This window comes from Coregonus clupeaformis, chromosome 21, assembly GCF_020615455.1.
Source record: "Coregonus clupeaformis isolate EN_2021a chromosome 21, ASM2061545v1, whole genome shotgun sequence".
Classification (NCBI taxonomy): domain Eukaryota; kingdom Metazoa; phylum Chordata; class Actinopteri; order Salmoniformes; family Salmonidae; genus Coregonus; species Coregonus clupeaformis.
In genome coordinates, this window is record NC_059212.1 from 11,041,595 (window position 1) to 11,055,885 (window position 14,291).

Here is a 14,291-nt window from a genome sequence, read left to right on the forward strand (position 1 = left end):
CATGGTGTATAGGTGCTCTTATTTTGAAGGCAGAAACCGGACGTTATTTCTACGCTTGTTAGCGTTTGGGTCATCATTGAGGGATTGACAACCGTAGCAGGTAAAAAATAATTGTTTCATTGGCATTTAGGTAGCCTACGACAATTTAAAATAATTGGATATCTGCAGTCCAGCGATGTCAAAATAGCCGTAAACTACCGTTATAGCTAGTTCAAAGTTAAGTTAACGAGATGGAACATTTTGGTAGCTCTTCCTTAGCAACGATAGCAAATGGTATCATTTTGTGTAGTTATGCGAACTAGCTAGCTAATTACTCTATAGAGATTAATATGCATAGGCTAATACCGTAGATAGCTAGAGTGGCGCTAGTAGTGTTGGAAGCTACTGTACTCTGGGGGGAAAAAAATTCTACCAAGGTACTGTACCAACAATTCACACTGGAAGAAATGTACCTACATAACGTTAGTTTTATTTAACTAAAGTTATTTTGATAAGGTAGTTCACTACATCCAAACTGCTTCGTCAAAAATTATGTAAATCTGAACTGTCAGACGGATCACTTACACTGCCCGGTGTAGCTCAGTTGGTAGAGCATGGCGCTTGCAACGCCAGGGTTGTGGGTTCGTTTCCCACGGGGGGCCAGTATGAAAATGTATGCACTCACTAACTGTAAGTCGCTCTGGATAAGAGCGTCTGCTAAATGACTAAAATGTTAGCTAGCGTACGACAAAGTTTGGGTAGGGACGTCAAAAGTTCAGCCTGCTGCACAGACCCTATGGATGCAGTCTAAAGCTCCTAGTTAAATTATGTTTAGGAGCATTTTTTATATCTCAATGTTTAAAATAGTGAGCAATGTCTGTTTATTAAAGAAAAACTTTTCATTTACTATGATCCTAAATTAAGATATTGAGTTACTCTGCCATATTTTTTTTTACATTCTAATGTATATTACGCTACTTTCAATGTGTGGACACTGACAGTATACTAATTACACTTTTTTTTTACCTCAGACTGGTGATGTTGGTATAGAAGTTTATAGACGACACAATATCAATTGCTTAAAACGGATGAATATCTTTGTTTTGTTTTTTACTGTTTTTGTCATACCCGCTGGGGGTTGCAGGATTTAGAATGCACCTATCATTTTATTTCACAAATGGCACCGATGATTCGGGGCGGTCTCTTAAATCCGCTGGCCACACACCAATACACTGATTTGACAGTCAAACTATCACTTAAATAGTAGCCAACCGTTACTGCTGATATAGTATATACTGAACAAAAATATAAACGCAACAATTAACGATTTTACTGAGGTATAGTTACATTTACATTTTAGTCATTTAGCAGACGCGACTTACAGTTAGATCATATAAGGAAATCAGTCAATTGAAATAAATTAATAAGGCCCTCATTTATTGATTTCACAACTGTGAATACAGATATGCATCTGATAACAGATGCCATACAAAAAAATGGGCCTCACAATGGGCCTCAGGATCTTGTCACAGTATCTCTGTGCATTCAAATTGCCATTAATAAAATGCAATCGTTGTCCGTAGTTTATGCCTGCCCATACCATAACCCCACCGCCACCATGGGGTTTACAATTCACAACGCCATCAGCAAACCGCTCGCCCACACGCCGCCATACATGTGGTCTGTGGTTGTGAGGCCGGTTGGACGTACTGCCAAATTCTCTAAAATGACATTGAAGGTGGCTTATTGTAGAGAAATTAACATAACATTATCTGTTAACAGCTCTGGTGGACATTCCTGCAGTCAGCATGCCAGTTCCACACTCCCTCAAAACATGAGACATTTTTAATCAGCTTCTTGATATGCCACACCTGTCAGGTGGATGGATTATCTTGGCAAAGGAGAAATGCTCACTAACAGGGATGTAAACACATTTGTGCACAACATTTGAGATTGAAATAAGCTTTTTGTGCGTATGGAACATTTCTGTATTATTTTTTTAGCTCATGAAACATGGGACCAACACTTTTTGAATAGTGTTAGTTTAAACAGCGCTACACCTTAAACGTTTGCCCCTGGTTCTATTGATTTCAGCATGATATCGAAGTGATTAACAAAAAAAAAGTGTTGCGGTACACTTACCACGTTGGCTACCCACTTAAATCAAAATGCAACACTTTAAAATGTTGCTAGTTGTCTTCTACAAATTGTCCTCTGACCAGTGATGTACACATTATTCCCAGATTCCGTGTGGTTTTTGAGCTGTGTTAGTTTTAACAGGACATGCAACCTCATCTCCCCCTCTCACGCAATTGATTTCAAGTTGATAATCAATGAGGTGATTGACAAGACAGTGTTGCGTTTCTTTATCAGTTTTGGTGACCACCGTATTTTACATTTACATTTTAGTCATTTAGCAGACGCTCTTATCCAGAGCGACTTACAGTTAGTGAGTGCATACATTATTTTATTTTTTATTTCAGGTAAAATAACAACCCAATGTTTATATCCCTGGACAAATGAGCTAGCAACAGCAAGCTAGCTAGCTAGCTAAATTGCCATAAATGTTTAATGCTTTTTGACCTGTCCCCAAATTAATATAGTTGGTTCAGAGTTCGTTTTGATATTTCAACCTGCGTGTCCTGATCGCATCTGGCGCACACGGACACACAAATAATAATAGTAATAATTTATTCAACTTCTATAGCACTTTTCATTACAAAAATAATCTCAGAAGCGCTTGAAAAACAAACACGAATAAAATAAAACTAAAAGAGTGACACTGAGACTCAGATTCCCCTCCTCAAAATGTATGTCAAACAAAAACCAATGATTGCAAAGTATAACAAACCACACAAATCTATGCACTACTTTTAAAATGCAACATTCCAAAATGTACACAATACAGTGGGGAAAAAAAGTTCTCCCACTTAAAAAGATGAAAGAGGCCTGTAATTTTCATCATAGATACACGTCAACTATGACAGACAAAATTAGAAGAAAAAGAATCCAGAAAATCACATTGTAGGATTTTTTATGAATTTATTTGCAAATTATGGTGGAAAATAAGTATTTGGTCAATAACAAAAGTTTCTCAATACTTTGTTATATACCCTTTGTTGGCAATGACACAGGTCAAACGTTTTATGTAAGTCTTCACAAGGTTTTCACACACTGTTGCTGGTATTTTGGCTCCATGCAGATTTCCTCTAGAGCAGTGATGTTTTGGGGCTGTCGCTGGGCAACACGGACTTTCAACTCCCTCCAAAGATTTTCTATGGGGTTGAGATCTGGAGACTGGCTAGGCCACTCCAGGACCTTGAAATGCTTCTTATGAAGCCACTCCTTCGTTGCCCGGGCGGTGTGTTTGGGATCATTGTCATGCTGAAAGACCCAGCCACGTTTCATCTTCAATGCCCTTGCTGATGGAAGGAGGTTTTCACTCAAAATCTGACGATACATGGCCCCATTCATTCTTTCCTTTACACAGATCAGTCGTCCTAGTCCCTTTGCAGAAAAACAGCCCCAAAGCATGATGTTTCCACCCCCATGCTTCACAGTAGGTATGGTGTTCTTTGGATGCAACTCAGCATTCTTTGTCCTCCAAACACAAAAAGTTCTATTTTGGTTTCATCTGACCATATGACATTCTCCAAATCCTCTTCTGGATAATCCAAATGCACTCTAGCAAACTTCAGACGGGCCTGGACATGTACTGGCTTAAGCAGGGGGACACGTCTGGCACTGCAGGATTTGAGTCCCTGGCGGCGTAGTGTGTTACTGATGGTAGGCTTTGTTACTTTGGTCCCAGCTCTCTGCAGGTCATTCACTAGGTCCCCCCGTGTGGTTCTGGGATTTTTGCTCACCGTTCTTGTGATCATTTTGACCCCACGGGGTGAGATCTTGCGTGGAGCCCCAGATCGAGGTAGATTATCAGTGGTCTTGTATGTCTTCCATTTCCTAATAATTGCTCCCACAGTTGATTTCTTCAAACCAAGCTGCTTACCTATTGCAGATTCAGTCTTTCCAGCCTGGTGCAGGTCTACAATTTTGTTTCTGGTGTCCTTTGACAGCTCTTTGGTCTTGGCCATAGTGGAGTTTGGAGTGTGACTGTTTGAGGTTGTGGACAGGTGTCTTTTATACTGATAACACGTTCAAACAGGTGGCATTAATACAGGTAATGAGTGGAGGACAGAGGAGCCTCTTAAAGAAGAAGTTACAGGTCTGTGAGAGCCAGAAATCTTGCTTGTTTGTAGGTGACCAAATACTTATTTTCCACCATAATTTGCTAATAAATTCATGAAAAATCCTACAATGTGATTTTCTGGATTTTATTTTCTCAATTTGTCTGTCATAGTTTACGTGTATGATGAAAATTACAGGCCTCTCTCATCTTTTTAAGTGGGAGAACTTGCACAATTGGTGGCTGACTAAATACTTTTTTCCCCCACTGTATATGCAAAAGTATGTGGACACCCCTTCAAATTAGTGGATTCAGCTATTTCAGCCACACCCGTTGCTGACAGTTGTATAAAATAGAGCACACAGCCATGCAATCTCCATTGACAAACATTGGCAGTAGAATGGCCTTACTGAAGAGCTCAGTAACTCTCAAAGTGGCACCGTCATAGGATGCCACCTTTCCTACAAGGCAGTTTGTCAGATTTCTGCCCTGCTAGAGCTGCCTCGGTCTACTGTAATTGCTATTATTTTGATGTTGAAACGTCTAGGAGCAACAACGGTGCTGAAGCGTGTAACGCATTAAAATCGTCTATCCTCGGTTGCAACACTCACTACCGAGTTCCAAACTGCCTCTGGAAGCAACATCAGCACAATAACTGTTTGTCGGGAGCTTCATGAAATGAGTTTCCATGGCCGAGCAGCCGCACACAAGCCTAAGATCACCATGCTCAATGCCACACATCGGCTGGAGTGGTGTAAAGCTTGCCACCATTGGACTCTGGAGGAGTGGAAACGCGTTCTCTGGAGTGATGAATCACGCTTCACCATCTGGCAGTCCCCAACGGACGAATCTGGGTTTGGCGGATGTCAGGAGAACACAAACCTGCCCCAATGCATAGTGCCAACTGTAAAGTTTGGTGGAGGAGGAATAATGGTTTGAGGCTGTTTTTTATGGTTCGGGCTAGGCCCCTTAGTTCCAGTGAAGGGAGATCTTAACGCTACAGCATACAATGACATTCTAGACGATTCTGTGTGGCTGCCTAAGTTTGATCCCCAATCAGAGACAACGATCGACAGCTGCCTCTGATTGGGAACCACACCCGGCCAACATAGAAATAGATAAACTAGAACAACTAGCATTCACACCCTGACCAAACTAACTAGAGACATAACAGGGCTCTCAAGGTCAGGGCGTGACAGTACCCCCCTCCCCCCAAAGGTGCGGAATCCTGCCACAAAAACCTGACTCAATAGGGGAGGGTGCGGGTGGGCATCTAGCCTCGGTGGCAGCTTCGGACGCAGTACACTCCTCTCCCATCCTGCCTCCCCTTTGCATGCCCGGTCCGGTCTGGACCCCGGCGTGATGCTTCCCCTCTCAGTCCTCCCACGATGCACCAAGCCCTGTCTGGACCCTGGTGTGGGAGCCCTCGACCCTGGAGAGGGGCTGACGTCTGGTCCCGGCCCAGCAGTCCTCCCGCGATGCACCAAGCCCTGTCTGGACCCTGGTTGAGCGGATGGCTCCGGCATGGGGGAAGAGTAGACGACCAGACCCGGACTGGGCACCGTTGAAGCGGACTGCCCCGGCTCTGGTAGGGAGCAGATAACCGGAGCTGGACTTGGCACCGGTGGAGCGGACTGCTCTGGCACTGGAGTGAAGCAGCTGACCGGAGCTGGACTAGGCACCGGTGGAGCGGACTGCTCTGGCACTGGAGTGGAGCAGCTGACCGGAGCTGGACTACGCACCGGTGGAGCGGACTACTCTGGCACTGGAGTAGAGCAGCAGACCGGAGCTGGACTAGGCACCGGTGGAGCGGACTGCTCTGGCACTAGAGTAGAGCAGATAACCGGAGCTGGACTAGGCACCGGTGGAGCGGACTGCTCTGGCACTGGAGTGGAGCAGCAGACCGGAGCTGGACTTGGCACCGGTGGAGCGGACTGCTCTGGCACTGGAGTGGAGCAGATAACCGGAGCTGGACTTGGCACCGGTGGAGCGGACTGCTCTGGCACTGGAGTGGAGCAGCAGACCGGAGCTGGACTTAGCACCGGTGGAGCGGACTGCTCTGGCACTGGAGTAGAGCAGCAGACCGGAGCTGGACTTGGCACCGGTGGAGCGGACTGCTCTGGCACTGGAGTGGAGCAGATAACCGGAGCTGGACTGGGCACGGCACCGGTGGAGCGGACTGCTCTGGCACTGGAGTGGAGCAGCTGACCAGAGCTGGACTACGCACCGGTGGAGCGGACTGCTCTGGCACTGGAGTGGAGCAGCAGACCGGAGCTGGACTAGGCACCGGTGGAGTGGACTGCTCTGGCACTGGAGTGGAGCAGATAACCGGAGCTGGACTAATCACCGGTGGAGCGGACTGCTCTGGCACTGGAGTGGAGCAGCTGACCATGTCTTGGAGGGCATGTCTTGGAGGGCCTCTATAATAGTGGCCTCCTCTTCCTCCACAGTCAGCCCTTTCAGGGCCTCCTTCTGCTCTGTGTGCCCCCCCCTCTCAACATTTTCTTGGGGCTGCCTCTCGTGCTTCCTTCGCGGTCGGCACCGTCGGCGTCGCCGTTGATCCTCTCCTGCCTGGGCTTCTTCCTTTACCCAGGGTCCTTTACCGGCTAATATCTCCTCCCATGTCCAAAATATCTTCCCCACCTGTGTCCAGGGTGTCGTCTCCTCCTGGCCACGCTGCTTGGTCCATTGGTGGTGGGATCTTCTGTCACGTTCGTTGTATAAAGGATTGGACCAAGGTGCAGCGTGGTATGCGTACATTTTAATTTATTAAATAAACACTTGACAAAATAACAAAAGCAACTGAATGTGAAGTTCTAAAGGCTAACAGCAACAAGCCTAAACTGAAACAGAAACAAGATCCCACAACATAGATAGGCAAAATGGCTGCCTAAGTATGATCCCCAATCAGAGATAACGATCGACAGCTGCCTCTGATTGGGAACCACACCCGGCCAACATAGAAATAGATAAACTAGAACAACTAGCATTCACACCCTGACCAACCTAACTAGAGACATAACAGGGCTCTCAAGGTCAGGGTGTGACACTGTGCTTCAAACTTTGTGGCAACAGTTTGGGGAAGGCCCTTTCCTGTTTCAGCATGACAATACACATGTGCACAAAGCGAGGTCCATATAGAAATGGTTTGTAGAGATCGTAGAAATGGTTTGTAGAGATCGGTGTGGAAGAACTTGACTGGCCTGCACAGAGCCCTGACCTCAACCCCATCAAACACCTTTGGGATGAATTGGAACGCCGACTGCTAGCCAGGCCTAATCGCCCAACATCAGTGCCTGACCTCACTAATGCTCGTTGCTGAATGGAAACAAGTCCCCGCAGCAATGTTCCAACATCTAGTGGAAAGCCTTGCCAGAAGAGTGGAGGCTGTTATAGCGGCAAAGGTGGGACCAACTCCATATTAATGCCCATGATTTTGGAATGAGAGATTTGACGAGCAGGTGTCCACACACTTTTGGTCATGTAGTGTATGTACATATAGGTAGGGATAAAGTGACTAGGCAACAGGACAGATAATAACAGTAACAACAGTGTATGTATGAGTCAAAAGAGTTACTGCAAAAAGGGTCAATGCAGATAGTCCGGGTGGCTATTGGTTAACTATTTATCTAACTAACTAGTAGTCTTATGGCTTGGGGGTAGAAGCTGTTCAGGGTCCTGTTGGTTCCTGACTTGGTCTGACATCGGTACCGCTTGCCATGCGGTAGCAGAGAGAACAGTCTATGACTTGGGTGGCTGGAATCTTAAATGTTTAGGGCCTTCCTCTGACACAGCCTGGTATAGAGGTCCTGGATGGCAGAGAGCTCGGCCCCAGTGATGTACTGGGCCTTAGGCACTAGCCTCTGTAGCACCTTACAGTCGGATGCCAAGCAGTTGCCATACCAAGCGGTGATGCAGCAAGTTAAGATGCTCTCAATGGTGCAGTTGTAGAACTGAGGGACCATACAGGGATCTTTTCAGCCTCCTGAGTAGGGGTGTGACGAAGTTGGGATCCTTAACGTTAAGAAAAATCTTTGTTTTTTTTGTTTTTTCCACACTTAATTAAAATTACAGTTCAGTTATCACAAAACATATTATTTTCCATGTTATAGCCGACAGGCTATAAAACATTTACATTTAGCAGACGCTCTTATCCAGAGCGACTTACAGTTGGTGCATTCATCTTAAGATATGTGATTGTCCCACCTACCTATCACAGGCATAGAAAATAAAATGTTCCTCTAAGTAGCTATCAGTAGAGTCGGAGCTAGAAGGGGGGTCAAGTGCAAGTGCTGGCTCTGTTTTTGGTGAGGAGGATTATTTAAGATACTGTTTGAAGAGGTAGGATTTCAGATGTTTTCGGAAGATGGGCAGGGACTCTGCTGTCCTAGCTTGGTTCCACCATTGGGGTGCCAGGACAGAGAAGAGCTTGGACTGGGCTGAGCTGGAGCTGCCCTTCCGTAGGGGTGGGAGGGCCAAGAGACCTGAGGTGGCTAAACGGAGTGCTCGGGTTGGGGTGTAGGGTTTGAGCATAGCCTGAAGGTAGGGAGGGGAGTTCCTCTTGCTGTTCCGTAGGTAAGCACCATGGTCTGAAGATGGCGCCAACAGACATGGCCCGCTCTGCTTCTAGCTCCTAAGCAACTTTGCAGTATTTTGTTTTTTTGGGTGTTATTTCTTACATTATTAGCCCAGAACGTTTAATGTGTTATTACATACAGCCAGAAAAAACTTTGGGATATCAGAGCGGCGGTAACTCACCAGCATTACGACCAGGAATACGAATTGGATCCTTTGTTCGTACCCCCAGGGCAATTTAACTTATCCCAGAGGCTGCTCCAAGACGCCGCAGGCGGAGAAGAGGTATTCGGAGTGGACTTCTATTCCGATTCAGGTGTGCACACCATCCACCGCTTCTGAGTATATTACTCGCTAATGTTCAGTCTCTGAACAATAAAGTAGACGAGCTCAGGGCGAGGATCTCCTTCTAGAGAGACATCAGGGACTGTAACATACTCTGTTTCACGGAATCATGGCTCTCTCCAGATATACTGTCCCCATCCATACAGCCAACTGGGTTCTCAGTACATCGCGCAGACAGGAATAAAGAACTCTCTGGGAAGAAGAAAGGCGGTGGTGTATGTTTCATGATTAACTACTCATGGTATGATTGTGATAACATACAGAAACTCAAGTCCTTTTGTTCACCCGACCTAGAATACCTCAATCAAATGCAGACCGTATTACCTCTCAAGAGATTTCTCTTCGGTTATAGTCACAGCCGTGTATATTCCCCCTCAAGCCGATACCACGACGGCCCTCAAGGAACTACACTGGACTTTACGCAAACTGGAAACCACATATCCTGAGGCTGAATTTATTGTAGCTGGGGATTTTAACAAAGCAAATTTGAAGAAATGCTACTGAAGTTCTATCAACACATTGACTGTAGTACTCGCGCTGGAAAAACACTCGACCACTGCTACTCCCCCTTCCGTGATGCCTACAAGGCCCTCCCCCACCCTCCCTTCGGCAAATCAAATCACGACTCCATTTTGCTCCTCCTTTCCTATAGGCAGAAACTCAAACAGGAAGTACCCGTGCTAAGGTCTATTCAACGCTGGTCTGACCAATCGGAATCCATGCTTTAAGATTGTTTTGATCACGCGGACTGGGATATGTTCCGGGTAGCCTCTGAAAATACAGACAAAGTGGATTCGCAATTCAATGGCTCAGACACGAGGCGTATCTGGCAAGGTCTACAGACAATCACGGATTACAAAGGGAAAACCAGCCATGTCGCGGACACCGATGTCTTGCTCCCGGACAAGCTAAACACCTTCTTCGCCCGCTTTAAGGATAACACAGTGCCACCGACGCGGCACGCTCCCAAGGACTGTGGGCTCTTGTTCTCCGTGGCCAACATGAGTAAGACATTTAAGCGTGTTAACCTTCGCAAGGCTGCCGACCCAGACGGCATCCCTAGCCGCATCCTCAGAGCATGCGCAGACCTGCTGGCTGGAGTGTTTACGGACATATTCAATCTCTCCCTATACCAGTCTGCTGTCCCCACCTGCTTCAAAATGTCCACCTTTGTTCCTGTACCCAAGAAAGCAAAGGTAACTGAACTAAATGACTATCGGCCCGTAGCACTCACTTCTGTCATCATGAAGTGCTTTGAGAGACTAGTCAAGGATCATATCACCTCTACCTTACCTGTCACCCTAGACCCACTTCAATTTGCTTACCGCCCCAATAGATCCACAAATGATGCAATCACCATCGCACTGCCCTATCCCATCTTGACAAGAGGAATGAATACCTATGTAAGAATGCTGTTCATTGACTATAGCTCAGCCTTCAACACCATAGTACCCTCCAAGCTCATCATTAAGCTCGGGGCACTGGGTCTGAACCCCGCCCTGTGCAACTGGGTCCTGGACAAACAACACCTCCACTTCGCTGATTCTCAACACTGGGGCCCCACAAGAGTGCGTGCTCAGCCCCCTCCTGTACTCCCTGTTCACCCATGACTGCGTGGCCATGCACGCCTCCAACTCAATCATCAAGTTTGCAGACGACACAACAGTAGTAGGCCTGATAACCAACAATGACGAGACAGCCTACAGGGAGGAGGTGAGAGCCCTGGCGGAGTGGTGCCAGGAAAATATCCTCTCCTTCAACGTCAACAACACGAAGGAGCTGATCGTGGACGTCAGGAAACAGCAGAGGGAGCATGCCCCTATCCACATTGACTGGACCGCAGTGGAAAAGGTTAAAAGCTTCAAGTTCCTTGGCGTACACATCACTGACAATTTGAAATAGTCCACCCACACAGACAGTGTGGTGAAGAAGGCGCAACAGCACCTGGTACAACAACTGCGCCGCCCGCAACCGCAGGGCTCTCCAGAGGGTGGTGTGGTCTGCCCAACGCATCACCGGGGGCACACTGCCTGCCCTCCAGGATACCTACAGCACCCGATGTCACAGGAAGGCCAAAAATATCATCAGGGACATCAACCACCCGAGCCACAGCCTGTTCACCCTGCTGTCATCCAGAAGGCGAGGTCAGTACAGGTGCATCAAAGCTGGGACCGAGAGACTGATAAACAGCTTCTATCTCAAGGCCATCAGACTGTTAAATAGCCATCACTAGCCGGCTACCACCCAGTTACTCAACCCTACACCTTGGAGGCTGCTGCCCTATATACATAGACATGAAATCACTGGTCACTTTAATAATGGAACACTAGTCACTTTAATAATGTTTACATACTGCTTTAGTCATTTCATATGTATATACTGTATTCTTTTCTACTGTATTTTAGTCAATGCCACTCCGACATTGCTCGTCCTAATATTTATATATTTCTTAATTCCATTATTTTACTTTTAGATTTTTGTGTGTTGTTGTGAATTGTTAGATACTACTGGAAGCCAGTCAAAGCTCGCATCCACTACAATATCAAATCAAATGTTATTTCTCACATACACATATTTAGCAGATGTTATTACTGTCACGGTTCAGACAGACGACCAGAGGACCACAATTGCGTCACACCAGAAAGTTTATTAAACTTAAGGGAAAAGGGAAGTAGGGAGTGAATGAAGGCTCCAGGGGTAACAGGGATCCCGTCCAATGCGCTGGGTCTGTGCCCCCCCCAGTGGCAGCGATGCGTCCTATGAAGCCGGTGGTGGGTGGTCCAGAAGTCCGGGATTGAAGAGTAGTCAGGAGTCGTAATGGCAGAAGCAGGTCTGGATCTCCTGAGGCAGAAGAGTATCCAAAAAACAGGCAGGTCCGGGGTCACAAAACCAGGGTGAGCCAGAAGCGCGAGCAAACAGGTTCCGGGTGTGAGCTTTGCAGACGATCTGACACCGGAGAGCTGAAAGACAGGGCCTTAAATACTGGGAGAGGTTAGTGGGTAATGCAGCGCAGCTGGCAGAGTAATTAGAGCCGAGCAGAGCAGGGACAGGTGGAGCTAGTTAGGCTGAGTAGAGAGAGAGAGGGAGGTGAGCAGAGTGGAAGCAAAAACCCAAGGGACGGCCCCAGAAGTCCCAAGAGCAACACCACGCCGGGCGGGAGGAGGGGAGCCGGAGGAGGGCTAGAACTCCTCCGAACGGTCCGAGTGAACGTCCTCATCCTCGGAGGAAGCCGGAGGGCCGTGGTCGGGAGATGGGACAGGTCCCGAGACAGGATCAGGCACAGGACAGGAAGCCGAGCGGGCCGGACGGTTAGGGACCCCTCTGGGGCGGCCCCTACGGATTGCAGGTTGATCAGGATGCCGTTGGTGGAAAGCGGTGATGAGAGTCCTATCCACAATCCGACTAGCTGGCACCCAGGTCCTTTCCTCAGGTCCATAGCCCTCCCAGTCAATGAGGTACTGGAGACCCCTACCCCTCCGTCTGGACCGAAGCAGGCGGCGGACGGTGTAAACCAGACCACCATCGACGAGCCGTGGAGGAGGAGGACCAGGCGCAGCAGGGACCAGCGGACTCTCATGGATGGGCTTAATCTTAGACACATGGAAAGTGGGGTGCACCCTCAGGGAATTAGGCAGTTGGAGCCGGACAGCAGTTGGGCTAATCACTCTTATGATAGGGAATGGGCCAATGAACCGAGGTGCCAGCTTCTGCGACTCCACCCTGAGTGGCAGGTTCTTCGATGACAACCACACCCTTTGACCAACATGGTAGGTGGGAGCAGGAATTCTCCGACGGTTGGCCCCGGTAGTGTAGCTGGCAACGGACCTGAGGAGTGTGGCTCGGGCTTGTGACCAGGTGCGGCGACATCGACGGGCAAAAGCAAGTGCAGATGGGCAAGTAACCTCCTCCTCCTGGCTGGCAAATAGAGGAGGCTGGTATCCATAAACACATTGGAAAGGGGACATACCGATGGCAGAGCAGGTCAGAGAATTGTGTGCGTACTCCACCCATGTCAATTGCTGCGACCAGGAGTGGGGGTTGCGTGAAGTCATGCATCGCAGTGCCTTCTCGAGCTCCTGATTAGCCCGCTCTGACTGCCCATTGGATTGGGGATGGAATCCGGAAGTCAGACTGACTGTGGCTCCCAGCAGGTGACAGAACTCCTTCCAAAAAGCGGAGGAGAATTGTGGACCACGGTCAGAAACAACATCCCTTGGCAGTCCGTGGATCCGGAAGACGTGTTCCAGGACCACCTGGGCGGTCTCCTTGGCGGTTGGGAGCTTGGGGAGGGGAATGAAGTGTGCCATCTTGCTGAAACGGTCAACGATGGTGAGAATGACGGTCATGCCACTTGAAGGGGGCAGCCCCGTGACAAAGTCAAGGGCGATGTGAGACCAGGGACGTCTGGGCACAGGCAGGGGCTGCAGCAATCCGGCTGGGGGCTGGCAGGACGACTTGTGTTGGTTGCAGATGGGGCAGGCTTGGAACGAATTCCCGTACATCCTTCCTCAGAGAGGGCCACCAGAACCTCTGGGCGAGCAGGTTGTAAGTGCGGGTGGAGCCAGGGTGACAAGCTAGGCGGGAGTCATGTCCCCACTGAATGACCTGGGACCTCAGGTCTTCGGGGACAAAAAGGCGGTCAGCTGGGCAAGTGCTGGGACCTGGCTGGTTACGGAGAGCCTCCAGCACCTGTTCCTCAACAGCCCAGGTCAGAGCTGCAACGATGCAGGGACTTGGCAGAATCGACACAGGGTCCTTGGAGGGGGTGTCATCCTTCTGGAATTGACGGGAGAGAGCGTCTGGCTTGGTGTTGCGTGATCCAGGCCGGTATGACAGAGTGAAATTAAACCTGGTGAAGAACAGGGCCCAGCGGGACTGCCTGGAGTTCAACCGTTTGGCCGTGCGGATGTACTCCAAGTTCTTATGATCGGTCCAAACGAGAAATGGAATGGTGGACCCCTCCAGCCAGTGACGCCACTCCTCCAAGGCAAGTTTCACAGCCAGCAGCTCACGGTTCCCTATGTCGTAATTGCACTCAGAGGGGACAACCGGCGTGAGAAAAAGGCACAGGGATGGAGCTTCCTATCCTCCGCAGCCCACTGAGAAATCACAGCACCAACTCCCACATCCGAGGCGTCCACCTCCACAATGAATTGCCGGTCCACATCAGGCATCTGGAGGATGGGAGCGGAGGTGAACCTCACCTTGA

At 48.5% G+C, this 14,291-nt stretch overlaps 1 protein-coding gene across 1 annotated transcript in view; it reads left to right on the plus strand.

The window, feature by feature from the left end:
• Positions 1-52: 52 nt before the first annotated feature.
• faim2a (Fas apoptotic inhibitory molecule 2a) overlaps positions 53-14,291 on the plus strand; it is a 53,614-nt gene continuing 39,375 nt past the window's right edge. Inside the window, exon 1 of the mRNA XM_041841532.1 lies at positions 53-100. The gene's annotated coding sequence lies outside the window, so the exon portion shown is untranslated. The remainder of the gene's footprint in view (positions 101-14,291) is intronic.